At 43.8% G+C, this 25,925-nt stretch overlaps 1 long non-coding RNA gene across 1 annotated transcript; it reads left to right on the plus strand.

Moving 5' to 3' along the window:
* On the plus strand, nucleotides 1-24,999 carry LOC146357320 (uncharacterized). The gene is made up of 2 exons (XR_014789297.1): nucleotides 1-70; nucleotides 21,210-24,999. It is a non-coding gene; the product is annotated as an uncharacterized LOC146357320 (long non-coding RNA).
* Nucleotides 25,000-25,925: the final 926 nt, after the last annotated feature.

Consider the following 25,925-nt stretch of genomic DNA (forward strand, 5'->3'; position numbering starts at 1 on the left):
GCCATCTTTCCAGAAAAGCATCTGAGGTTACAGTGGTCTAGGAACAAAGGGATCACCATTCACACTGGAGGTAGGGATGCTACGTTGTATAGAAATAAGCGGGTTAGCCACATTTCTTGACAACTTTAGCCCCCTTCACCTGTTATATGGATGAATAGGCATTGTCTAGAAAAGGGCAGTGGGGCCCCACCCCCGAGGTCATGTGGCTTCCTCCACCCCAGCATCCAGGCTTTAGGGGTAGGCATCTGCAGGGGGAACACCTATGCAAGTAGATCTCTATGCATGCAGGCTTCCCCAGGAACTGGAACTCTGATCACACAGGGATCCAACTCCCAGGGATGCCTACATGTGTAGACTTTCTCCTGCAGATGTCCATGTCTGATGCATGAACATTTCCATGCCTAATGCATGGACACTGGAGCAGGGGAAGCCACGTCACCTCTGGGGTGGGGTCAGCGGCACAGCCTTGTTGCCCATTTCTATGCACGATTTGACTTCATGCATGTAGTTAGTGAAGGGGGCTTTCGATTCAGGAGTCAGTTTTTCTAATTAGGTCACATCCCATACATAGGTGTACCATGTAAAGAGTCCGAGTCTCTCCCAGCCTAATCATCATCACGTCTGTCTTCCCAGCAACTAAGCAAGTGCTCGGGATAATGGTAAGAAAACTGACCTTAATCTCTACAGACAGCAGTGGAAAATAGAGATCCTTTACACAAATCTGAAAAGCATCCAAAATAAACATATATGATCTGGAATAATTATGGCTGTACATCTCAACGTTTATATATAAACTGATGCCAAAAGCTGATCCTTTTCAACTGTGGAATACATACAAAGATGAACTGATAACTGAGGTGTAAGGGCATCTGCTTGTACACTTAGATGTCGGAAGCAAAAGGTTTCAGTAGAAATAAAAGGGCTACAGACACAAAGGTCTGTATGTCTGTAGAGCATTCACATATGCAGTGATGCCACTTGGCTATAGATGTGCCAAAATCTCTCGCTAATTGTAACTGCAATGTCCTTTTGTTTGGTCCTTACTCCAAATACATATTCAGGATTATTTATATTCTGAGCTTAAAATGTATAATTATGTGCCAAGAAAAGCAGAGTTCTCTATAAATTTTGCAAGTTGAGCAAATTTGTATATTTTTTCTTGCATTTTGTTCTGCGTTTGTTGCTATTTTGTATAATTTAGACTGTAAACCTATGGACACTTACCTGGGAATAAGTCCTACTGAACTTAATGGGCCTTACTTCTGGGTAGCTATGTATAGGACTGTGCTGTTATTCTAGTTTTGCTGGCTATGGCACTGGGCAAGGGCAATGAACCCCATTCCCAAGCAGTGGAAAAATTACTCACCCATTCCTTTGGCTTCTGTGATTTCAGTATGCATTGTCACATATTTTCAAGAATACCTCTGCATGAAGAAGGACTAGAAACTTAGTAATTTAAAAAAAAATGAAAACTGAGATTCTCAAGAAGTTTAATTCTGTGCTCAGTATCTCAGCCTGTGCTGTTTCTTATGCTCTTATGGAATTTGAGCATACAATAACTCTGTATACATTGCACCAGTGATCACATTTTGGAATGTCTTCATGGTCTTTTTCTGTTACTTCTGCAACTAATACTAACTTCTATAGCTCTTTTAATTTGAGAAAAAAAGGGAAATGAAAGTCACTGATTACTATCATTCATACACCATGGGTAGGCTTAAGGGCCAGTCAGAATAAAACAGCCTTGAGAGAGACTAATTAACTATTGAGGAAGTTTGGATGTGTAAGTCATGTAGCTGAATCATAGTCCACAAAAGCCTAGGCCAAAAGAAATGTATTAGTCCTCAAGATGCCCCAAGACTCTTCATTGTTTTTTCTGCAATAGACTAACAAGGCTGTCCCTCTGGAGAATAATATGTGCATCTGTATTTGGAATGCTTGAAGAGCTTCCACATAGGAGGTAAATGGAAACCATGGTAGCCATACTCTCCCTCACTTGAATTTCCTCTTACTGTCTGGCAACCATATAATTATACTGAACCCTGTTTTTCGGGTGGGGTGGGGGGCAGTAATCCCCCTCAAAAGATGGAGAAAATTCTTCTCTTTGTAGGGAGAGAGCAAATTTCACCAAACGTTTTGGAGTGAGGGAGGGTTTAGCTTATAAGGTGTCAAGGCTCCCCTGTCCCCATATTTTTAACTTTTGAAAAACAAGTCTCTCAAGGCTGCTTGGAGTGGGTGCGAGGCGTACCAGAGCCTCCTAACCATGCCACATTTCCTGCTGGGCCTGGAGTGGGCCCGAATGCCCATAGCAACATTTACCTGCCCCATCTTTGGAAGCTCTGCTTTTGCAACCCTTCCCCCACCAATGTATGAAAAAGGAGAAAACCAGGAGAAAATTTCATTTCAGCACTGCCATATGCCTTGGTGGGTAGGGTGGTGACTTACACATCATCGAAAAGAAAGGAAAAGAAGAGGAAATGAATCACCAAAAGGAAGGACTCAGATGTGCATATGCTTATATGTGCAGGTGGAAAATAGTTGCTGTAATTTAAAAACAAATATGATACACCTCACCGTAGTGGGAAAGGCTGTGACCTCTACAGAACCTCTACAGAAAATAGAGGAAGGAACTAGAGGATCGGCTACCCTTGACTTGATCCTAACCAACAGAGATGACTTAGTGGATAAAGTAGCAGTTACAGGAATTCTGGGGGAAAGTGACCATGTTATACTTGAGTTCTTGGTTCTAAGGGAAGCAAAAGCTGAGTGTAGTCAAACGCGTACCCTGGATTTTAGGAAAGCTGATTTTAATAAACTCAGAACAATGATCAGTAAGGTCCCATGGCAAGCGACGCTAATGAGAAAAGGAGTCCAAGCTGGGTGGGAGTTTTTAAAAAAGGAAATTCTTAAGGCACAATCACAAACAATTCCAACAAGAAGAAAAGGTGGAAGACAACAGAAGCCATTGTGGCTTCACAAAAAGCTTAGAGATGACCTGAAAACAAAAAAGGACACATATAGGAAGTGGAAAGAAGGCCAAGCAACAAAGGAAGAGTACAGGCAGATAGCACAGAATTGCAGGGATGGCATCAGAAAGGCTAAAGCTGAGAACGAGCTGAGGTGAGCGAGGGATGCTAAAAGCAACAAAAAGGCTTTCTTCAGCTATGTGCATAGTAAAAGACAGAGGAAAGAAGTGGTGGTTCAGCTATTAAATAAGGATGGCAAAATGATATCAGATGACAAAGAAAAGGCAGAGGTGCACAATTCCTACTTTGGCTCAGTCTTCTCCCAAAAGAGGTTCTATGACCCCTCTGGCAAAGGCGAAGTACAGGCTGAAGGGGCAGGATTGCAGCTCGAGATTGATAGGCATATGGTCAAGGAACACCTAATTACTTTGAATGAGTTCAAATCACCAGGGCCAGATGAACTGCATCCTAGAGTAATAAAGGAACTGGCAGAAGAACTCTCAGAACCGCTGTCTGTTCTCTTTGAGAAATCATGGAGGATGGGTGAAGGGATGACTGGAGGAGGGCTAATGTTGTCCCTATCTTCAAAAAGGGTAAAAAGGAGGAACCTGGGAACTACAGACCAATCAGTCTGACATCAATCCCTGGGAAAATCCTGGAGCAGATGATAAAGCAATTCATCTGTAAGCACCTTGAAAACAATGCAATGATGACTCGAAGCCAACATGGATTTGTCAAGAACAAATCCTGCCAGACGAATCTGATCTCATTTTTTGATCAAGTAACCTCCCTTGTGGACTGTGGGAATGCTGTAGACATAATATACCTCGACTTCACCAAAGCTTTCAACAAAGTGTCCAATGATATCCTGATTAGCAAGCTAGCTCAAAGTGGGCTAGATGAAACAGTGATCCGGTGGATCCACAGTTGGCTAGAGAATCGGACTCAAAGAGTGCTTATCAATGGGACCTTCTCAAACTGGGGAGAGGCAACGAGTGGGGTACTGCAGGGCTCAGTCCTGGGCCCAGCGCTCTTCAGCATTTTTATTAATGACTTGGAGGAGGAGGTGCAGGGAATGCTGATCCATTGCAGATGACACCAAATTGGGCGGGATAGCTAATACTTTGGAAGACAGAAACAAAATTCAAAGTGATCTTGACAGACTGGAGCGCTGGGCAGAAAACAACAGAATGACATTTAATAGGGATAAATGCCAAATTCTGCACCTAGGAAAAAGAAACCAAATGCATAGTTACAAGATGGGGGATACGTGGCTCAACAACACTACAAGCGAGAAGGATCTTGGAATTGTTGTCGATCACAAGCTGAATATGAGCCAACAATGTGATGTGGCTGCAAAAAAGGCAAATGCCATTTTGGGCTGCATTAATAGAAGCATAGCTTCCAAATCCCGGGAAGTACACGTTCCCCTACTCAGCACTGGTTAGGTCTCATCTGGAGTACTGTGTCCAGTTCTGGGCGCTACACTTTAAGAAGGATGCAGACAAACTGGAGAGGGTTCAGAGGAGGGCAACAAAGATGATCAGGGGACTGGAAACAAAGCCCTGTGAAGAGAAACTGAAAGAAATGGGCACGTTAAGCCTTGAGAAGAGAAGACTGAGGGGAGATATGATAGCGCTCTTCAAGTACTTGAAAGGCTGTCACAGAGAGGAAGGCCAGGATCTCTTCTCGATCATCCCAGAGTACAGGACACAGTACAGTGGGCTCAAGTTACAGGAAGCCAGATTCCGGCTAAACATCAGGAAAAACTTCCTGACTGTTAGAGCAATCCAACAATGGAACCAATTCCCTAGGGAGGTGGTGGGCTCTCCCACACTGGAGGCCTTCAAGACGTGGCTTGACAGCCATCTGTCAGGGATGCTCTGACTTGGATTCCTGCCTTGAGCAGGGGGTTGGACTCGATGGCCTTGTAGGCCCCTTCCAACCCTACTATTCTATGATTCTATGACCAGGTGATCTGCTCAGTCTGCTGTCCAGGTGCTAACCTTGGCAACTTCAAGGCCCTTGCTCTTCCTTTGTATGGTTTTTAGACTTTAAACCAGACTTGGATGGACAGCCCATCAGATCGAGGATGCCTTCAAATATATGACTGTCCTTTGACAACCCTTCAAAGAGAGGGCTGTCCTCTGTAAAGGAGGACATATGACCACCTTATGGTGGGACTATACCGCTGTGACTCCCCCAGTGGAGAGTAACGGTTGAAGTCCACTTCATGTTTCCTAGCAGATCTAGCATACAAGAATCTGGAGCTGTTCCTAGACAGATTTTACTTAAGACTTACATTCTCTCTCTACAAAAGCTGGCACCTGGTGAGGCAGTGATGAAAGATTCTGGTAGGCTCCCATCTAAGTAACTGTTCGATATTACAGTGGTTGCAATGAACCCATATTCTACTGGGATCACTTCTCTGTATTTTCCTGAGTCCTTGAAGAATCATACATTCAGTTATATAAAGGTTTGTCATTTATTTATTATTTATTGTCATTATAATGAAATAATTGGCCTACTTATTTCATGACACTAACTCAGAAGTAGCTCCCATGGAATTCAGTTGGTATTACTTGGGAGCCCTGTGTAGCTCACCTCCCACTAGGCTAGTGTGACAGAGAGTGTGGGGCTGAGCTTGCTGCCACCCCGCCCCCCACTGTTGCATCCCTGTTGCTTGGTTCTGCCACCTTCCACGTGTTGGGGGGTGAAGGTCTGAAGCAGGGAGCTTGCTTGACATAGGCAGATTCCCTGCGTGACTTAGAGCTCCCTGCTTCAGATCTTTTCCCTCCAATGTGTGGAGGGTGATGGAGCTGAACAACAGGGGGCCAGCAAGGTGGTGGTTCAGACACTCTCCCTCGCACAATTCAAATTGTGTGGGGGGTGAATGCCTGCACAGGGCTCCAGGAATGCATGTATAGGAATGGGCTGCAATCCTATGCACACTTTGAGGGTAAGCCTCATTGAACACAACTGCTAAGTAAACATGCCTGGGAGCACACTGCACCTGTGCTTCCTGTACCTGTGTTTATAGCCTGAAGTCTCTTGGAAGCTTCTGGCTCTAGCCTTATTGGAGCTCTGGACAGAAATTTAAAAGCTGAGGAGTGGCCACAGAGAATACCTGCTATGTACCTGCCCTGTTCAAACGTGCAGTATGGAGGGAACACCCACAGGGCTGCTTTCAGCAGATTGTTGAAAGGCATAGGGAAAGAGCTCATGGGGTCCAATATGTCATAAGCAGTTTGTGTATTTTCTTAAGCTTTGTAAGTTTAATCAAAGCCCTCCAAGAGCGATTCTGGAAGGGACAAGGCAGGCGGTTCATCTAGAGTTGCCTCTGGGATTGTTTGTGGCACAGCTAAGAGAAACTAGATTTTTGCAAAGGAAGGGGAAATTGATGCATAAAATACACTGTCTAAATTCATAATCAAGCTATTTAACTGCATGTGCACCTCCATCGTCTCTGGTAAGTGTACAGGAAACTGCTGAACCTGCAGTACAGCTGCTTAATCAGTACCTGGCAAGGTGAAGAAGGGCTCCACGGTGCCAGCGAGTTAAACTGCTGCCAGCACAGGAAACAAAACCCTGCAAATCAAGCCCACATCTCAGAATGCATGATTTGCAAAGCACAACACATCACATGTTTACATGTAGCAACACTGCCATAACAATGGATGCACATAGTTATTTATTTTTGCAGGGTTAATATCTATTGAGGGGCTCCTTTTCTCCAGGCTTCCCCCGCCCCCACTTTGTATACTCATAATGATTTTAGATTCGTCACATGTAACTCATGACATGTATCCCACTACATGTGTGTGTGTGTGTGTCTGTCTATCTATCATGGAGGTTCTTTCTCAGTGCTGCTAATTAGACCCTCTTCCTTTATCACTGTATGAAACCCACACTTAAGTTTGTCAACTTGACCAGAAAAAAATGTGCTTGATGTGCAGAACTTAGAGGAGCATGATCACCTGCTAATATTGATTAGACCACACTGCTGCTAAAGGCATAGCTACACAAGCTGGCAGAAATGTTGGCAGAAATGCATATGTGTGCTCACCTGGAAATTACCACTAAGCCTTCCCATACTAGAACAGTATGAGCTGTTGAGTAGGGTGGGGTTGCTCACCCATGTTGAGCAGGGTGGGGTTCAGGCTGACTTGGGTGTCATGAGAGATTTGGATTAGATCCATCTATCTTCTTATATGACAGAGATAAACTATGCATGCAAATTGTGCATCAAAGTCATGAAATGGGCTATGAACGAGTTTTCTTTTTAAAATAACTTATTCAAAAGTAACATAAATGCAAGCTGAGGTGCATTGAAGATCCTCCGGTCTGGGTCTGGCTGTAATATTGGGTGCTTGGTCACCACCCACCAAGTATGTTTTTCTCTCTCTGTCTTGCAGACTTGGCCTGAGCTGCCTGACTATAGGGATGTATTAAACACCAAAACTCAAGTTTTCCAAAGTCCTCTGAATTCCATCTCGAAGCTCATTCTGACTTGAGTCCATATTGGATTGTGAGCATTTTTCTTTTCGCATGAAACTGCATATTTTTCCAAATGTACACATCAGTTGTGCACATCTTTGAAATGTATGCATTCTTCTCCCATTGCTTAAAGAGTATTTATGTGCATTTTTCTAAAGTACACATTTTTTCATGCACATTTTTCCAGTGTATGCGTGCTGTCGAATACTTTTTTTTTTTCCAGTCCACAAATCACATTGCAAGCTCAGAAATGTACAGACTTCAACCATAGATTGCATCCTAATCCTTGCTCAGTCTGGAAGGTGGGAAATGGGTAATCCTGACCAAAAACAAACTGAAATGAATTTCTCATACATCCCTACCTGACACAGAGAATTGAGAGTGGGGGTGTTTCTACATTAAGCAAAACCCCTGCAAAAACCCACATCCTTTCCAGAGCTTCCTGCTTTCGGTTTCTTTGCAGGATTAGGAAGGGCTTCTTTGCACTGTAGACAGGTGGTTTGAACTGAAGGAGTGCTTTCCTCCTTCCCTGGCATGTGTGCAAAGGAGTGGGGGGAATCTTGTTTTCGTAGCTTAACTTCTGCTGTACTGTTTTCTCGCAGCCCCCAGGAAACCTCTGACTTACTTCTGAGTAGACATAAAACGTAAGATTGTGCTGTAAGTCTGCAACCCTTGGCACACTTATGTGGGAGTAAGTCACATTGAACTCAATGGACTTACTTCTGAGTAGACATAAGATCACCCTGTAAGTCTGCAACCCTTGGCACAGTTACTTGGGAATAAGCCCCATTGAGCTTAATAGGGTGCTCTGAAACAACAGAGGACGTTGCTTCTGAGCTTGGTGGGGTGGGGGATCAGATGTGTCTCCCTTCGTTGCATTTACCCTCTTCTTCCTCCAACTGAGAAATGCAGAGGCAGGAGACGCAATTGGCAGGCGATTCTTGCCCTCGCTTCTGTCAGATCTCATCCAGACTGCGCACCCAGCAACTGAAAACAAACGCCCACAGCAGGCATACACAGCAGTTTCTTCCACTATTGGAGAATTTCACAGGGAGGTCATGGCACTCCTGTTCTGTGGGCTGGAAGAAATACCACATTTTTTCTGTTTGGGGAAAACACAGGATAGGATGGGGGAAATGGAGTGAGACAGCCTGGAGGGTAACAGCGTCATCTAAAGAGCTCACAAACGTCCAAGAGAGAGCCATCTCGATAGCAGGATAAAAGCTCTGTGTGATGAACCCCTAAGAGAAATCTGCATTGTGAGGCAACTGCAGCTGAGCAGACCAATGTTGGGGTCAGCCCAGCTGGATCACTACTACTGGCCCTTTGCTAACATTTTTCAGATAGCTGCTTATTTTTAAGAACCTAAGAATAGCCCTGCTGGATCAAACAAAAGGCCTATCTAGTCCAGAGTACTATTCACACAACATTGGGAGATGTTGCATGTCTCCGTTTTTAAGAGAATATCAGAATTTGTGTATGCAACAATTAACAGGAATTACCAGAAAGGTGGAATCAGTAATTAGAGCAGTTAGTGTGGTCCCTAATTTCCTTATGTTTCCTGCTAGATTTTCCAGCTGAAGCAGTGACCTATAGAATTTCATAAGAGAAATTGTACTCTGTGTTGGATCTTACTTACTTACTTACTTACCTACTTATATACTGCCCAATAGCTGGAGCTCTCTGGGCGGTTTGTGGCCCCTTGGCCAGATCACTGGAAATCTTATTCTCATATACATGGGCACCTTATTCCATTCTGTGTTCTGGCTGCACACTTCCTTATCTGGATGATGGGGGCTACTATCTAGGTGGTGTGAGGGAGCATGTAATTTGGATTAATGCCTAGAGAATACTCATATAGTGTGAGAATCAGATGAGGGTGAATATATATGTATCTTAGGGGTAATGTGAGTTGAACAGCTAACTTGCTTAACAACCGGCCATTGTGCACATACCTCACACCTCATGGAGAATGTGCATACTCTATCCTTGAAGAGGGAATTGTGCACATTTCCTGGTCAATAATATATATTGTGGAGCCAGTGTGGTATAGTGGCAAGAGTGTTGGACTAAGAGCTGGGAGATCCGGGTTCTAGTCCCCACTCACCAAGGAAGCTCACTGGGTGACTTTGGGCCAGTCACACACTCTCAGCCCAACCCACCTCACAGGGTTGTTGTTGTGAGGATAAAATGGAGAGGAGGAGGAGGAGAATGTAAGCCGCCTTTGGTTCCTTGCAAGAGGAAAAAAGGCGGGGTATAAATGCAATCAATCAATCAATCAATCAATAATCTCCTTGGGGAATGTGCATATTTCGCTAGGGCTTTGTACACCCTCCAGTCATTATGCATAATATCCAACAGGGATTTGCGGAATGTGCATATCTTGAATGTATTCTGTATATTTTCTAGGGAATATGCATAATAGCCAACAGGGAATGTGCATATCTCAACAGCTGTATATTCTCCAGATAATATTTATAATCTCCAGATAATATGTATATTCTCCAGATAGTATTATAATCTCCAAGATTTTGGAGAATGTGCATAGCTTGGCAGAATTATGTACACTGCCCAGTCAATATGCACATTCTCCGTTCAATATGCATAGTCTCCAAGAAACATGCCCTTGATTTCTATCTCTAGTTGCTGCAGTCTTTTCAAGGCTTCAGTACTGGATGTAGGCCAGTCAGAAATCTTTCCAGATAGGCTATATGCATAGTCTCTGAAGTGATGTCAAAGAATATGAAGTTCTAAAGTTTCACAAACTTCAGTTTCAAAACAGGGAAATAATGAACCATTGTGACAATTACCCCCGCCCCCAAGATATTAGTGGTCCTGAGAACATTTCTTAAGCTATCATTTCAAATTTAAATAATAAATACTTTATTCTTTCATTCATTCAGTGCATTTCCTAGCCATCTTTCAAGAGTGGAGTCTTCCCAAGATGGATTACAATATAAAATATTCAGTATCAATATAACACGTTCATAAAATCATAAATCAATTTTAAACAAATTTAAGAATGAACCAGTTAAAAAACAAGCCAAATCCAAAACTGTGCCAGTAGATAAACATTTGTGACATAAACTATCGTTTTTAGGATTTCTGAATAACAAGAAAAACTCAGAAACATTGCAGAGGCCACAAGCAATGGGCCCCTCCTGAGTTCCGTTCTAAAGATGAAAAGCTCCCGCAAGCTCAAATGCTGGGTGTTCAGGAAGGGAACTTGCTCCTGGCAGGAGTAATGTTTTGAAGAAGATAATCCCATCACTCTAACAGAGGAAATGTTTGAAAATTACTGTGCCACAGGATGGGGAAAAGATACCTATGCTGCTTGGACTTTGTGGAATATGTGCCTGTGAAATATTGCTTGAAAATAAAAGTTCAGGACCAACAGAAGGAATACTTGCGTGTGCATATGGAGGAGTACTAGCAAGAGCAAAGCAACCTTATAGCTGATTTCAAAATCTGTATTAGGGCAATACCTTTATTAGGCCAACTCAAAGGTCACAAAATACTGTGCAAGTTTTTGAGAGCTCCGGATCTCTTCATTGGACAAGATGTTACAAAAAGGAGGGGAGGTGGGAAGAGGAGAACAAAACGCTGACTTGCTGTTGGCAGTCATGAAGTCTGCATAGTCAGAGCCTTAAGATGGTATGTGGGAGCAGGTTGCAGACATTCAAATTAGGCTCTGTTGTAGTAGGTGTTAAGCTTAGCTACCCCTTTGAAAAGTGCACTGGAGGAAAGTGTAAAAATAAAAGTGTTTGCAGAAAAGTCCAAAGAAGAGTGGAGGGTGGTGGAGAGTGGAAATGGGGACTCAGAGAAAGCATGAATACATGGACTACAACTCCCATAAACTCAAACCAGTATGGCAATGATTAGGAATTATGGGACTTGTAGTCCAAATTATCTGGAGGGCACTGGGTTGCCTACCGCTGTCCTAGCGCAGTTGAACTACAGTAACTTTCCCCCAGTTATTTGCATTCTGGTAGGGCTCCTTCCCTGAACACAGAGAAGTAGTTGCAGACATGTATAGCGACACATATCCCAACAAGCAAGCTACACAGTAACACAAACAAGAAATTACTTATGTTCATGTACAGATTTGACAGTGCTTACTTTACAGTATTGCCCTCATGTCCTGTTTGTGGGCTTCCCATAGACAGCTGGTTGGCCACTGTGGGAAAGGATACTGGACTAGATAGGCCTTTGGTTTGATCCTGCACAGCTCTTTTTATATAATTATATATTGCAGGCTTTGGGCACAGCATGCCAGTTTGCTTGGTTTCATTCCAGCCTGCTGCTCATGTGTATTGGCGAGTCATTGTTGCCAAGAAATGACTTGCTTCATGCTGTCATAATTCGTATCACTACATGTCATGTTGTCATGATTAGCATCATCTGAGGAATGAATGCAGTCACTCCAGAAGTTGACTGCTGATGTGTTGGGGGCTGGTAGGGTGGCCAGATTCAAAGGTGGAGAAGAATCCTCCCTAATGTTGTATGGAAAGGGGATTTTCATCGTGCAACTTGCATACACGGATGAAGAATTTTCTCTACTGTGTAACTGCACCCTACCTTACCAAAATTCACTCTTCCATAAAATTTCTAAAAGTACAGGAGAGTCTCCTCCTCCTTTATACCTGGCCACACTAATAGATGGTGTGTCTGAAACATTGCTTTAGACAACTGCCAATCTGAGTGGAATTATGCTGTATGAGGAAAACATAGGGTTCCCAAAACTATGTTTGCGTCATAATACAAACATGGAAATGTGGGATATTGGTGGGTGGTAGGAGGGTGGAGAAAGAACCCGTTCCCCACAACCACTTGTTTTCCCTGTTGTGCCGAGGTTGGAAAGCAGCCAAGCTCAGAGAAAACATCCGGGCTTGGGGAAAACAGCTAGGCTCAAAGAAAACAGCCGGGCTCAGAAAAAAATGAACTTGGGACAAGGTTATGAGCGGAGTGGGAATAGTAAGTGTGGAAGAGGTTATGCAACCCCCCCTTGTTGTCATCTTTTCCCTGTAAATGCCCACTGCCTTACATTCATGTTAACTCAGCAAACATGGGGCACACGTTCGCTTAGGCAGTGTGCGGTTTCACCTTTAGCTGTAGAGCAGGGGTTCAGAACCTCAGGCCCAGGGCCTAAACTTGGCGATCTGGTTTCCCAGAATTTCACAACAGCTTCCCCTGGTCTCACTGCCTTTTCCCCAACCACTGATCTCTTGGTGGTTTCCTGGTTTTTGTGCAGCTCCCCCGCCCTGCCCCGCCCCGCCATTCTAAAAGGTTGAAATGCCTCTTCTAAGGCTTAGTTACTGGCAGTAAAAGCTTGAAGCTCAAATATGCTGGTGTTTTGGCCCCACCCCTTTTGTCTTTGCCCACCACTGGAATGCGGCCCCTGAGAGCTTCTCCAAAATGGAATTTGGCACTTGGGCTGAAAGAGGTTCTGCACCCCTGATTTAGAGAATCTCTCTCTTTCAACCTGATGCTGCAGCTCTTTGTAGGGTAACCAGATGCAAAAGAGGATAGGGCTCCTACACCAGCAGAAATGCCCTTTTCTACTCAACTATTAAAACCCCAAGGGCCCTGCCCGTGTGTGTGTGTGTGTGTGTGTGTGTGTGTGTATCTAGCCACCTTAGCTTTGTGGCATCAGTGGCTATCTTTCCAATAGCATATTCCGATTGAGCTACACAAATCGGTTGTAAAAACTTCATTTTTATTCTACTTGAGGCACAGTTAATGATATCCTGTGAGAAAGCTGTATATGTATGTATTTGCCCAAGCTATTTACATAAGATATACATATTATTTTTCATACCACTGAAGCAAAGAAACAGTGGAATTTTATTTATCCCCCAAATTAGTATACATTTTAGTTCCTATTTGCACATTGATGGCATTGCACCAAACAGCTCCTTTTCTGCCATCTCCAGTATCAATCCTGTGCATACTTACCTGGGAGTAACCCCATTAGAAGACAGTGAGACTCAGTTCTGAGTTAAATGTATTGGGTTGGAGTTGTACATGAATAAGCCTCTCTTTTTCTGTTCCTTTTCATTGTCTGTTGTATTATTAACTCACTGCCATAAACATATAGATATCTGCTCTGACCCAGCAAGTGTTTATAGCAGGAGTTCTGAGGCACACAGAGTTCTTGTACCTGCAAGAGCTTTCCACTCCTGGTGCTGCGCCAAGTAGATGTATAGGCGAGCGTACACATATACATATACCAGATGTGTGTGTAGAATATCTAAGTGCCTCTGGATCTCTGGGTCAAGTTCAAGCTCACAAAACAGTGTGCATGTGCAAAGAAGGCGGGGAGAAACAATTTCTAAACATAAGAGATGACTGCTCTGAAAGAGAAGATAACATTTTAAGTAAATACATAGAAGAATGACCTACAGTGATACCAGACATGAAGCTAAGGCTTTCTTGTTGCAGCTCTTCCAATAGCTTTATGTGGAACAGTTTGAGCTGCAGGGATAGGTGAACTCTTCCATGCTATTTTTTTTAACAGCTCATCCAAAAATATATACATAGTGGCCTGGTTCACACATACAAGAAGCCACCATGGTGAATTTCCCTGTGGGGGTTCTTGTTGTGGTGATGGCTGCCATTTTGAATATTTGAGCTGCAGTGGGGGAACACCATAACTTGGTGTTTTCCCTGTTGTGCTGAGGTTGGAAAGCAGCCAAGCTCAGAGAAAACATCCGGGCTTGGGGAAAACAGCTAGGCTCAAAGAAAACAGCCGGGCTCAGAAAAAAATGAACTTGGGACAAGGTTATGAGCGGACCTCATATGTACAACATGTGAACCTGGCATGGGTTGTTTGGGTAGTTGACAAGCTACCTGCAATCCTAAAACTGCCCATGGCTATAAATAGTCAGTTTATAGCAGGCTTGGGAATAGCCAGTCACCTGCTCACCTGTGGCAAGTAGGGATCTCCAGGTAGATAGGCAGGGAAGCTTAAGAAAATCTTTTCTTTCTTGTGGGTACACTTTGTCTATCTATCTGATTTTTACACTGCCCTTTACTATGCAAGTACCAGGTTGATTTACAAAAGTTAAAAAATAGTGTAAAAATACAGTAAGATCAGTAGAACCTTTAAAAGAGCAAGATAAAAGCAGAAGCAATGTTCTATGGTAAAAAAGACTCCTTCAGATAGTAAAAGCCTGGAAAAATAAAGAAGGTCTTTGCCTAGAGCTGAAAAGGCATTAAAATAGGCACCAGGTGAGCCTCCCTGGGGAGAGAATTCCCTCAAATGCAGGGCTAACAGAGAGCATCCTCTCCCTGGTTGCGGAGGCATGGGTGGGCAGAAATGCCAGCAATCGTTCTTGTGGGCTTGTCACTTTTGTAAAGCTATGGGTAAAGACAATCACCCTCTTCAGGCATTAAAATTAAAAATGAATATGTGAAGCAGGCAGTGAGACCCCAAGCTCTCTGCCCTCAACATCCCCATCGGATGCAGCTTATTTATTTATTCAAAACAATTGTATCCCGCACCACATCATTAAGCTCCCAGGGTGGCGTACAGCTTCAGACGTTCCTCATGATGATTTGAAGACACGTGTTCAGCTGGCCATTCCCGATCACATGGAGACTTCTACATGCATTCAATTGAACGCACATAGGAGCTACCTTCAGACCTTTCTGCAGAACCTCAGGCCTCAGGTCAAATCCAGCCCTCCGGGGTTCCCCAGAGGGCCATATCCCCCTTTCCCTGGCCCCATCCCCTTTCCCCCAACCATCGATGACGTGATGGTTTCCTGGCTTTTCTGCAGTATTTTCTCATTCTAAAAGTTTGAAATGCTTCTCCTAAGGCTTAGCTATGGCACGAAGAGCTTTAAGCTAAAATATGCTTAATATACAGTCGGGGTTCAGGCTGGGTTTTGGCATGGAAACAGCCTTGATCGCCCTGTATGATGACCTATGTTGAGAAAGAGGCAGGGGGAGTATGGTCCTGTTGATACTCCTGGACCTGTCAGAGGCTTTCGATACCATTGACCATGGTATCCTTCTGGGGTGACTGTCTCACCTAGGAGTGGCTTTGCATCTATGTACTTGGATGATAGGCTCCAGAAGGTAGTGGTTGGGGAATATTGCTTCGCCCATGGTTTCTGAAGTGTGGGGTTCCTCAGAGGTCGGTTTGGTCCCCCATGCTATTTAACGACTACATCAAACTGTTGAGTGGGGTCATCTGGAGAGTGTGTAGCCATCAGAATGCTGATGATACGCAACTCTGCTTCTCTTTTTTATATTCTTCAGGTGAGGCTGTGGATGTGCGAGATCAGTGCTTGGCTGTAACAATGGACTGGATGAGGGCTAATAAACTGAAGCTCAATCCAGACAAGAGTGAGATGCTATTAGTGGCTGGTTCTTCTGATTGGATAGATGGTGCTCATTCTGTCCTGGATGAGGTTGCACTCCCCCTGAAGGAGCAGATTCATAACATGGGGGTTCTCCTGGAGCCATCTCTGTCACTTGAAGTTCAGGTGGCCTCAGTGAAACAGAGTGCCTTCTACCAGCTTTGGCTGGTGGCCAAGCTATGCCCCTATCTGGTCAGGGATAATCTGGCTTCAGTAGTCTGTGCTCTGATAGCTTCCAAGTTAGATTACTGCAATGCATTCTATGTGGCGCTGTTGAAGACTGTTCAGAAGCTGCTGTTTGTGCAAAATGCGGCAGCCAGATTAAAAACAGGGATCAGAAGGTCTTTGCATGTAATACCAATTCCAGCCCACTTGCATTGGTTGCCTGTATGTTTCTGAGCCCGAATAAAGGCACTAGTGTTAACCTATAAAGCCTTACATGGTATGAACCTACCCGGAAACTTCACTCAGCATCTGAGGCCTTCCTCCAAGTGCCTCCTCTGAGGGAGATTCGGAAGGTGGGAACAAGGGAGAGGACCTTCTCGATGGTGGTCCCTCGATTATGTTCCCCCCACTGAGGTCAGCCTGGGGCCAACATTGTCATCTTTTTGGCACTGTCATCTACTCCAAGGCTTTTGATGGCATATGATGGGGCTTTTAATGTCAGCGATTTTTATCAGTTCCCATATTTTACTGTAACTGTTTTAGTTGTTCATATTGTTTTTAAATTTTATATGTTAAAGATTTTTATACTATCTTTTTATTATCTTGTGGTTGTGCTCTGTAATTTTTGTGAACCACCCAGAGCACTTCAGCTATTGAGTAGTGTAGAAATGAAATAAATAATTATTATTCTAATTTTGGGTATTCTTGGTCCTGCCCCCTTTTGCCTTTGACCCCACCTGTCACTCGAATGCAGCCCCTGAAAGTGTCTCTGAAATGGAATTCGGCCCTTCAGCTGAAAGAGGGTCTGTACTAAATGCACCAGAGATACTGCAAGCAGGGCTAATGTGTGCAACCATGCGTCCTCCCTTTTCACATTTATTTTGATTGCCTGAAGGTGGTTAATGATTTTGTGATGTCTGAAAACAACATAGGGCATTAGCGCAATTAGATTTAGGCTTCATTGTGTGATATGTGTGAGGTTGCAGGCAAAACTACATGGGCTAGCACCATTACAGTTGGGTGCTGGTCCCAATCCTTCTCCAAGCTTGTCATGCCAGCAATGTTTGCTTTGGATGCATGACATAATTTAAAATGCAGGTTTTCAACACCATTCTCCTACGCCATGCTGTTCCTTTGCATTTTGAATATGAATGAAGTAGCCATAGAAGGAAAATAAGTTACAAAGCCCTTTTGTGAAATTGCCCAACATTTCCTAGAGGGACACACTTGTAACATTCATAACAAGGATTACTGCTTGGGCTGGGTATACTGCCCTCCACTAAACATAGCTGACGAATTTATTCTGCAACTATCAGCCTCCACTGTGTTAAGATCCAAGACTGTATGTGTGTTTTTTTTATTAAAGATCTTGGGCTTCTTCACAGGAGCGTTGATCCTGCTATTGAGATTGCTCACTCATGGAAGTTTGTGGGTCCTTTATTTATTTATTTATTTATTTAATTTCTATACCGCCCAATAGCCAAAGCTCTCTGGGCGGTTCACAAGATGACATCGTCAACCTCCAGGGTGTCTCCCACACTAAATGACCTTTATTCCGTTTTTTTTTTTAAAGATAGGAGATCATGAGCTATCAGATTACCCCACTTGTGTTCCGCTTGATTTCCCTTGTGCAAAAGGAACAGCCACAATAAGAAGAGCTAGACCAATGAGACATATGGAAGACTCAGGCTGCCTTTACATTAAAGAAAAACCCTGCAGCCCTCCCGTTATGGAGCCTTTCTGCATTTACAGCAGACTCCCAGACAGAGACCACATGATTGCTGAGAGGGGAAGTTTTTAATGTTCAAGGTTCCACAGAGCTCAATGAAACAGTGCCATCTAGGGGCTGTTTTAATAGCGCAACAATCCAACTTAATTTCATATTGCATTATTTCTGGATCTTTTTAAGATGGAATAACTCGGAAATACCTCTGGATGTGCCCTGGAGGTTGATGACGTCATGAAAAGTGCCCACAAACCTCTGTGAGTGGGCAATTATAATAGCAGGATAAAAGTGCTGTATGAAGAAGCCTTCAGATAAAGGGGAAAAGGAGGGGGGAAAGGGGGGGGAGGCAGCATGTGTAAAGGGAGTCCGTCATGATCCTGCATTTAAAATGGAAGCAGAAAACCCCATTTTAAATGTGAGGTTTTAGGCTGGTGTAGAGATGCTCATAGCAGAAAAAGCATAATTGTCCTATGTGACTGAGAAGCTCAGACATGATGGCTTTATCATGTGTAGTGCATATTTTGTGTTCTTGTTGGTGTTACCCCAGCATCTTGTCTGGTATTATAGTTGCTTTGGGAAAGACTGCATACCAGTTTCCAGGGAGCATGAACAGGAGGGTGCTGTTGTGCTTATGTCCTGCTTGTGAGCTTCCCATAAGCATCTGGTTGGCCACTGAGGGAACAGAATGCTGAACTAAAAAGGCCTTTGGCTGGATCCAGCATGGATGTTCTTATACATGGGCAAGAGACTCACTTTAGCTAGGAGCAAGATGATCCTGAGGCTAGTGTCTGACTATTGTGTAATTCGTAATTAATTGACTTGTGTGTCCTCAGTCAACTAGGCAGGAACCTCCTTGAGGTTCTCTCTCAGTCCCCAGAGTCAAGCTATTGATCCTTTTGTTCCACCCCATCCCAAGACCACCCAAAGTTGTTGCACCTTTGTTTGTAGTCTATAACTGCTCTTGAGTTTGGGCACCCAGAATGTTCTTTGATCATGAGACTTAAAGACACTCTGTTACACAGCTCCAAGAACTGCCCCTGGTTCACTTGGCTCTTAGTCCATTCCCCATGATCTCTCCTAGCAGTCTTTCTCTCTCTTCCTCTGGCACTTAGCCCATGGTTCCCGAGCCAGAGTTCCTTTTGCCTTCTTGCTTGGACCACCTCACTGCCTTGTATGTCCAGATAGAGCTTCACTTCCTGGTGAAGCATCACACTGTGAACTCTGTATTTCTGTGTGGGACACTCATGGGCCACCAGCTGTTCTCTCACTACGGCAAATGCCATGGCAGGAGAGCAGCTGGCAAGGCTCTCCAGAGGCACCCGCTGGAGGTGGCGGTGCCAGGCCCTCCTGGCAGGAGCGGGGGTGGGGTGGGGGATGCGGCACAATTCACTGTTCCTCCCTCTCTGCTGCCTGATATGGGCACCTCACTGTGCTTCATGGGTGGGCTGGCCCTGAATAGGGTCAAAACTGGTATATTAACCTTGTTTCAGAGTAAGGGGAACACACTCACTTCCTGGTTGGTCATGAATACTTGGAAACTCACAGCTAGCACAGGCTACCCTCTGGTGTACAAGATTTTGGTCACAAATTCAAAATGGGGTAATAGCCCACCCATATCTGATATATCCAAATGTGTTTCTGAGATGACCCAGGCCAGGCTAATATGGCTAGACTTTCAATCACAGAAGCATAGGTGATGATAGAGAGACCAAACAGGTGGCCATTATAAGGGAAGCTGGAGCCCCACTATAAAGTATGGCATCAAGCTGACAAATAAAATTTTGAATGGAGAGCCTAAAAAATGAGTTCCCTCCTTGGACCCAGACTAATCCAAGGAAAACAACGAACATGGAGAACTGAGGGGAAGGAGGTAAGGAAGGGAAACTAGCTAGTCACATGAGGGGTATAGGTAGTTGTGTTTGACTCAAGACCCTGAAAATCTCAATAGAGTGCCCTCAGCTCCCAGTACATCCACCAAATCAGCAAGCCGGTAGTATTAGAATTGGCAACTCATAAGAAGTGGTGCTCCTTTCACTCACTGTGTAGGAAAGGCTCCCTAGAATTTCAAGGGGCCCACAATACGGTCAGTGACCCCAAGGTTTATCACATTCCCTGAGCGGGAAAGCCCATGAGTGTCCCACACAGAAAGGATGTGCATTACATGGTACATTCATGTTCATGCATGTCAATTTACATTCAAATGCACCAGAGGCAAGAGTCATTCCCCACCACTGCTCAGAATTTAATTTATAAGGGGGATATCCATGACCCTCCTCCATGCGCTGAATGAACATGCAGAGGGGGTTGCAGGGCACACACGCTCTCTGCCATACCCATGTATTGCTACCATACCCCCATCCTCCGAATATCCACTTGACATTTGTTGGAAAGAATGTGTGAAGAGCTCCTACACATGGAGGGACCCTGACTGGCCAGGGTCCCACCTCGCATGTAGGATCTCTCCATGCATACAGCTGTATGCGCAGAGAACTCTCTCCAATGAACACCAAATGGACATTCATCAGGGAAGTGTGATAGCAGCACAGAGTTGACAGTGGCTGGGGCTGGCCTGCACAGCCCCACAGCCCCCTCCGAGCATTCATTCCCCACATGAATGGGATTGTGCATACACAACCCCTGGGGGAGGAGCTGAACCCTGAACCATCTCACACAATAATCTTAAAAGGCATCCCCTAAAGGAAAAATATAGGGACAGGGATTGAACAGGGGCAGATACAGCAAACGCTGTTGTTTCTGACAGAATTCCCAACCCCCATGACTTTCAGAGTTTAGCAGGGAAAACTCTGTCAGAAACAACAGGCAACCAATGACTTGTGGGTCATACTGGCCCTATTTTCTTGTATCTGCCCCTGTTCAATGCCTGTCCCTATTTTTGTGCAGAAATCAAAAATTGTTGCCTGTTTACTGAAAGGCTCACAAAAGGAGGGCAGATACCCCCTCTTTTTTGTGTTTCTTGGTGGGTGTGGCCCTCTGTTTCTACTTGACCTAGTTACTGAAAGCCAATTATCGCGGCTGAATGTAGGGTTCTCTTTTTCTCCCACAATTGTTGTTTGGATTTGAGTGTCAGATGCAAACAGGGTCTCTCTAGCAACAGAAGGACAGCATTTAGTTTGGATTCTCTTAAGGTTAGAGTGAAAGCATGTGACAGTGAGGGGCAGCGGGACACAGATGCTTTTGTATACATCATGAAGCCTGAGGCAAAATAGGGCAAGGCAGAAAATATACAGAAATCTCTGTTGGTGGACAAGGGGAAGACTGAAAACTATTTTACAACCATTCATAAGGGAAACCTACATTTGACTTGGACATATTTTAATGAGCAAGATATTTAATTTAAAAACAAAACAATACAGAAAGCAAGCCAATGGTTTCCCATTCTAAGTGACAGTCAATAATTCATTAAGCAGAAAGAGCAAGGGAGGAAAAGGTGAAAAATAACTTTGCATGTTGTCTTTCTTTCTATTCCAGCTTAAAGAAAAATGCTGAGAAAAACTGCATGGCAGCCTCCATTCGCTTTGGAATATCTGTGGTTATGGTGATTGACGGCAACTCACTTGAGACTTATATGTGGCGAAATTATAATGGTGCAAGTCTCACCATCATGTTTCATGCTCCCCTGCTTCAGTATTTGGCACTTCAAGAATGACTGTTACGACTTTGTGGCAAACGGGAAGAATCTGGTGATGCCTTAAAAACTAACCATGGGGGGTGGGGGAGGTGACTTGAGCTTTCATCAGATACAGCCTACTCTGGAAATGGGTGTCTGTGTATCTCACTTATATTACTAAAACTGAGGGAAAAGTTTATACACAGTGTGGGTAAGAGGCAAAGAATATGGAAACGATTACAGTCCTTGTGGTTAAGTCAGTGTTAGGAATGTCCCAATCCTACTGGAGCCCAAGGATTTCTTGTCTCCATCTATTTTGTACTGTAGAAGGTTGTGGTAGAAAAACGTAGCACTGTTCAAAGTGGTTCAGCTTGAACTGCACTACCAAGGTTCTACTGTGCATATAGAACCCTAAAGACATTTCAGTGTGCAAACAGTGGCTGCAATCAAGCTAAAGTTAGCTGCACCTACATGCCGTTGAAAGTAATGGAATGGGGCTTAGGTGCAATTAACTGAAGCCCCCTCAATTTCAATGGGAGTTAGTTGTGACTAAGGGTCAAACTACACATTACCTTGTCATTCCATGACAGGAAGTCTTCATGTTTTTCTTTCTTAAAAGTGTGTGTGTGAGGGGTGGACAGGTACCGTGATATGAGGACTAACCTTTTGCCCCCGCACCTATTCTTCAACTTAAATCACCCCGCCATAAAACTGTTAGCTGCTTTTGTACCTGCAAGGGGGATTTGGACTAGAGCCACAACCCAGGGGCAAAGGGTTAGATTCATTACCCCACACTGTAGTCCTGATCTAAAAGGGCGGGTGTGTGTGCGTGTCATAGCTATTTAAGATTGAAAGGTTACAGGGAGTTTCAACCACAGAACCCCCTTTTAATGCCTACTTTGCCCCTAATGTTTGCTGAATAGTACCCGCTGTATATTAGTTGTGCATTAGATCTAGTTCAACTCAGTGCTACAAACACAGGCAACTTCTGGATAGGAGTATTACCACTTCTTGCAACCATATTTGATTAGTCCTATATTTCAGTTCATTTTTATCTGGTACTGTATTTTATATCTTTTGCTGCTAGCTTCTGTTTATTTTTATTTTTATATTGTAGTTTTAAGCTTTTAAACATTTATATTGTATTTTATCATCTGTATTTTATGGTTTTAATTGTTGTGAACCACCCAGACAGCTTCGGCTATTGGGTGGTATAAAAATGTAATAAATAAATAAATAAATTGGGGCCTTTTTGAATGTGACAAAATTATTAACTGTTTCAGTATAATTGACGGATACTAAATATACATACATACATACACACACTTCATTAAGTCAATGGGGAAAAGGATTTTAAAGGGGTGTCATTAAGATCAGTATTTTTGAATACTACTATGATTTCAGAATTTAGCTTTCTACTTTATATTAAGCACAACTCTTAAAGAGGACTACTTTGCTCCTGTGAATTAAGTATCCCAATCAAATATCAACCGTTAATTATATGTGATGCACTCGATAAGATGTTACTGTGACCAACAATTATAATGAATGCATGGGGGGGAGCAGGAATCATGGTGCCAGGCCCTGAGACTGACCTGCAAGTCTTCATTGACTTCTGCACAGACCCTTTGCACATATGAACTATCCCATTTGGCTGTGTGAACAAAGACCTGAGTTCAAATTTCCCCTTAGCCATGAAATGCCCTGAAGCCAATCAGACTGGCTGCTGAATCTTACCTCAGCACTGGCATCATCCACTACAGCTGAGTGTGCAGGCTAGCTTAGGGAGTGCAGGACAGGCCATGTGGCACTAACAGCTCTGTCCTCAGAGGGGAGTGGACGGAAGAGCTCAGGAGGAACAACTAGGGTGCCCCTCCCCAGCATCCGCCGCCAGAGGTGGTCATCTCAATTTGCCTAATGGGAGGGTTGGTCCTGGGCCAGTTGCTATCTACTCTGATAGTACCATTCTCATAGCACAATCCTATGCATATTTACTTGGAAGCACATCACCTTGTGTTCAATGGGGCTAATTCCCCCAAAGTGGACATAGGATTGCACTGTAATAGAGACAACCCCACTGCTATGGGTTTGTGCAGTGAAGAAAAAGCTTTAAATAATGAACACTGTTTTTCCATTGCACAAATCCTAGAGTAGGATCCAATGTGTACCTCCTGCTGGTGGTGAGCAGCACTGGTTCCCAGTGCGCACATGGCCCCTACCACCAGCAGCGGCAATGTCGTGCTTTCAGGGGCAAACCTCCAAACAACCAGAAATGCAACTTTCTGAAAGGTGCAACCTGCCCCTCCCGGAAATTAGCATTTCCAGTCGTTTGGGGCTTGCCCTCAGAAATGCAACATCGTCGCCACTGGCGGTAGTGGCCATAGGCAGGCCGGCAGCAGGGTCAGTCACGTGCGCTCCAGGAACTGGCAGCGCTCTCCACCAGCAGTAGGTACACATTGGATCCTAGCCCTAGTAGCTTCTTGTATTTACTACATAAGGCTTAATAGGGAAAGAACACAAGATTAAAACAATCCTATAGAACAGTGACATCCATGCCACCCCAGGGTATAAATGGTAGTTTCCTCACTCTAAATTATAACACAAAGGAGAATGGCAACAGATGGGCTAATTGCACTGAATGCTGACGTGTTCAGATCTGAATTTCATAATGCATGAAGAACAACCTCCGCTTGAATTTATCCTCTATTGATTTAAAGAGATCCTTTCAAAATAGAAGACTTTGCATGGTTGACATTTTGCGTAGTGATAATATTGCAGCACATGAAGGGAGTCCAGGCTGTGGTTTTGCTTATCTGATCATCTCAGGTTCTACTGAGTAATACTTAAAAAACAAACAAAACATGTCTGTACTCATATGAGCACAACCTGTGATAACATCTAGTTCTTCCAATTGAGTAAAGATGGGCTTAGTCCATTCAGGGTAGAATTGTTTATTATTACAATGCTTGCTAAGTATGCCAGAACCCATTCTGGATCTAGGGGAAGGACTGTCATCAATTTCCATTGCGTTTTCCCCCCTGTACTAACACCTTCATACTCACCCCTTAAATACATTTTTATCACACACATTTGGCTATCTTGTCATTTTAAAGTCCATATTAAGATTATAATTTTCAAAGGCATTTGGAAACCCAGATTAAGGCTCCAATCACTGGGAAGTAAGTCCTACTGACTATTTCTGAGTAGACATACATAGGATTACACTGTAAATGCCTTACAATCAGCATCAGTTCTACTTCTTTCTCCTTCTGCCATCAGGATTACAGTCAGGACTTTCATTTAATAGTGGGCACAAATCAGGGAGTGCAAAGTAGAAGCAACCCTTCTTAGAACATCTGACAGAGAGATGCCCCCTCCTTCTGTGATTTTAAAAACAGGAGATAGGCGCCAGCTAAAATGAAGCCCTATTCAGTCACACTGATTTCAGTGCAAGAAATGGAGGCAGATACTTAATGCTTCCATAGAAGAAATGGGACTTCCATTCGTGCTTCAATTTGCCTAGATTGTGCCCTGCTCCCTGTTCAGTTATTGACTACAACACCTGCATTTTAAAAAATCAAGCCATTATGGGGCCAGTTCATGTTACCATTGTGGTATGGGAGCTGGATTTCATGCCCATCACACTGATAACAGCTTCTTAAAAACATAGGATGAGTGAATAATGGTTTTGCTTCCCAAACCAGCACTGTAGGAGTTTCTGGTAGGCTATATAAACCAGTCACCAACATTTCCTAGGTAATCAGGCCCTGCCACTGTATCCTGAAGGCATCAGGATAGGGAAGGCTGCCCTAGGGGTACAAAACCTAGGAGACTTAATCTAGGGCTACACAACACTTCATTTATCCCTAGTGCTTTTTAACACCTACATGCACCTGTACACTACACTGTTGAAGCCTACTTATATATTCATTTTCATCAAATCCAGAAGCAGTAGCCCAGTCCTTGAACTAATGCGTGGATTCGATATGGGCTGGATGAGGGGTAACAAACTGAAGCTTAATGCAGATAAGATAGAAATGCTGATATATTGGGCCAACCAGGGGTGGAGGGCTGCAAGTGCTACCTGTATAGTGGTGAGAAAAAGTTTGTGAGCCCTAATATCATTCCATAGTTTTACCATGATAGCCTTTGTGAATCAAAACCAGTCCTTTTCTAAATACCCAACAGGGTTTATATATTAACCAATTCCATGTCATGTGAAATGAAACAATGTATAATTAGGCAAACAACGAGTTCTTCAGAGTCAGGGTATGTGCAAGAAGAGTAAGTGAGCCCCTGGTTGCATCACCTCAATTGAAGGCAATAATTAGAATCAGGTGTTTAAGTAATTAGGTAGATCTGCAGGGGTGAGTTTGGGTGGCCCCACCCTATAAAAGGATAAGAAACTTTGTGAGTTTGGTCTTCACCATATGGTTGTATGGAAGCATGTCATGCCCCTATCAAAATACATCTCTGAGGACCTCAGAAAAGCAGTTATTGCTGCTCATCAGTCTAGAAAGGGTTACGAAACCATTTCTAAGGATTTGTGGGCAACACCAATCCACTGTCAGACAAAT

The sequence above is a fragment of the Heloderma suspectum genome, chromosome 1 (assembly GCF_057233095.1).
Source record: "Heloderma suspectum isolate Gila_16-S chromosome 1, 16-S_ref, whole genome shotgun sequence".
Lineage (NCBI taxonomy): Eukaryota > Metazoa > Chordata > Lepidosauria > Squamata > Helodermatidae > Heloderma > Heloderma suspectum.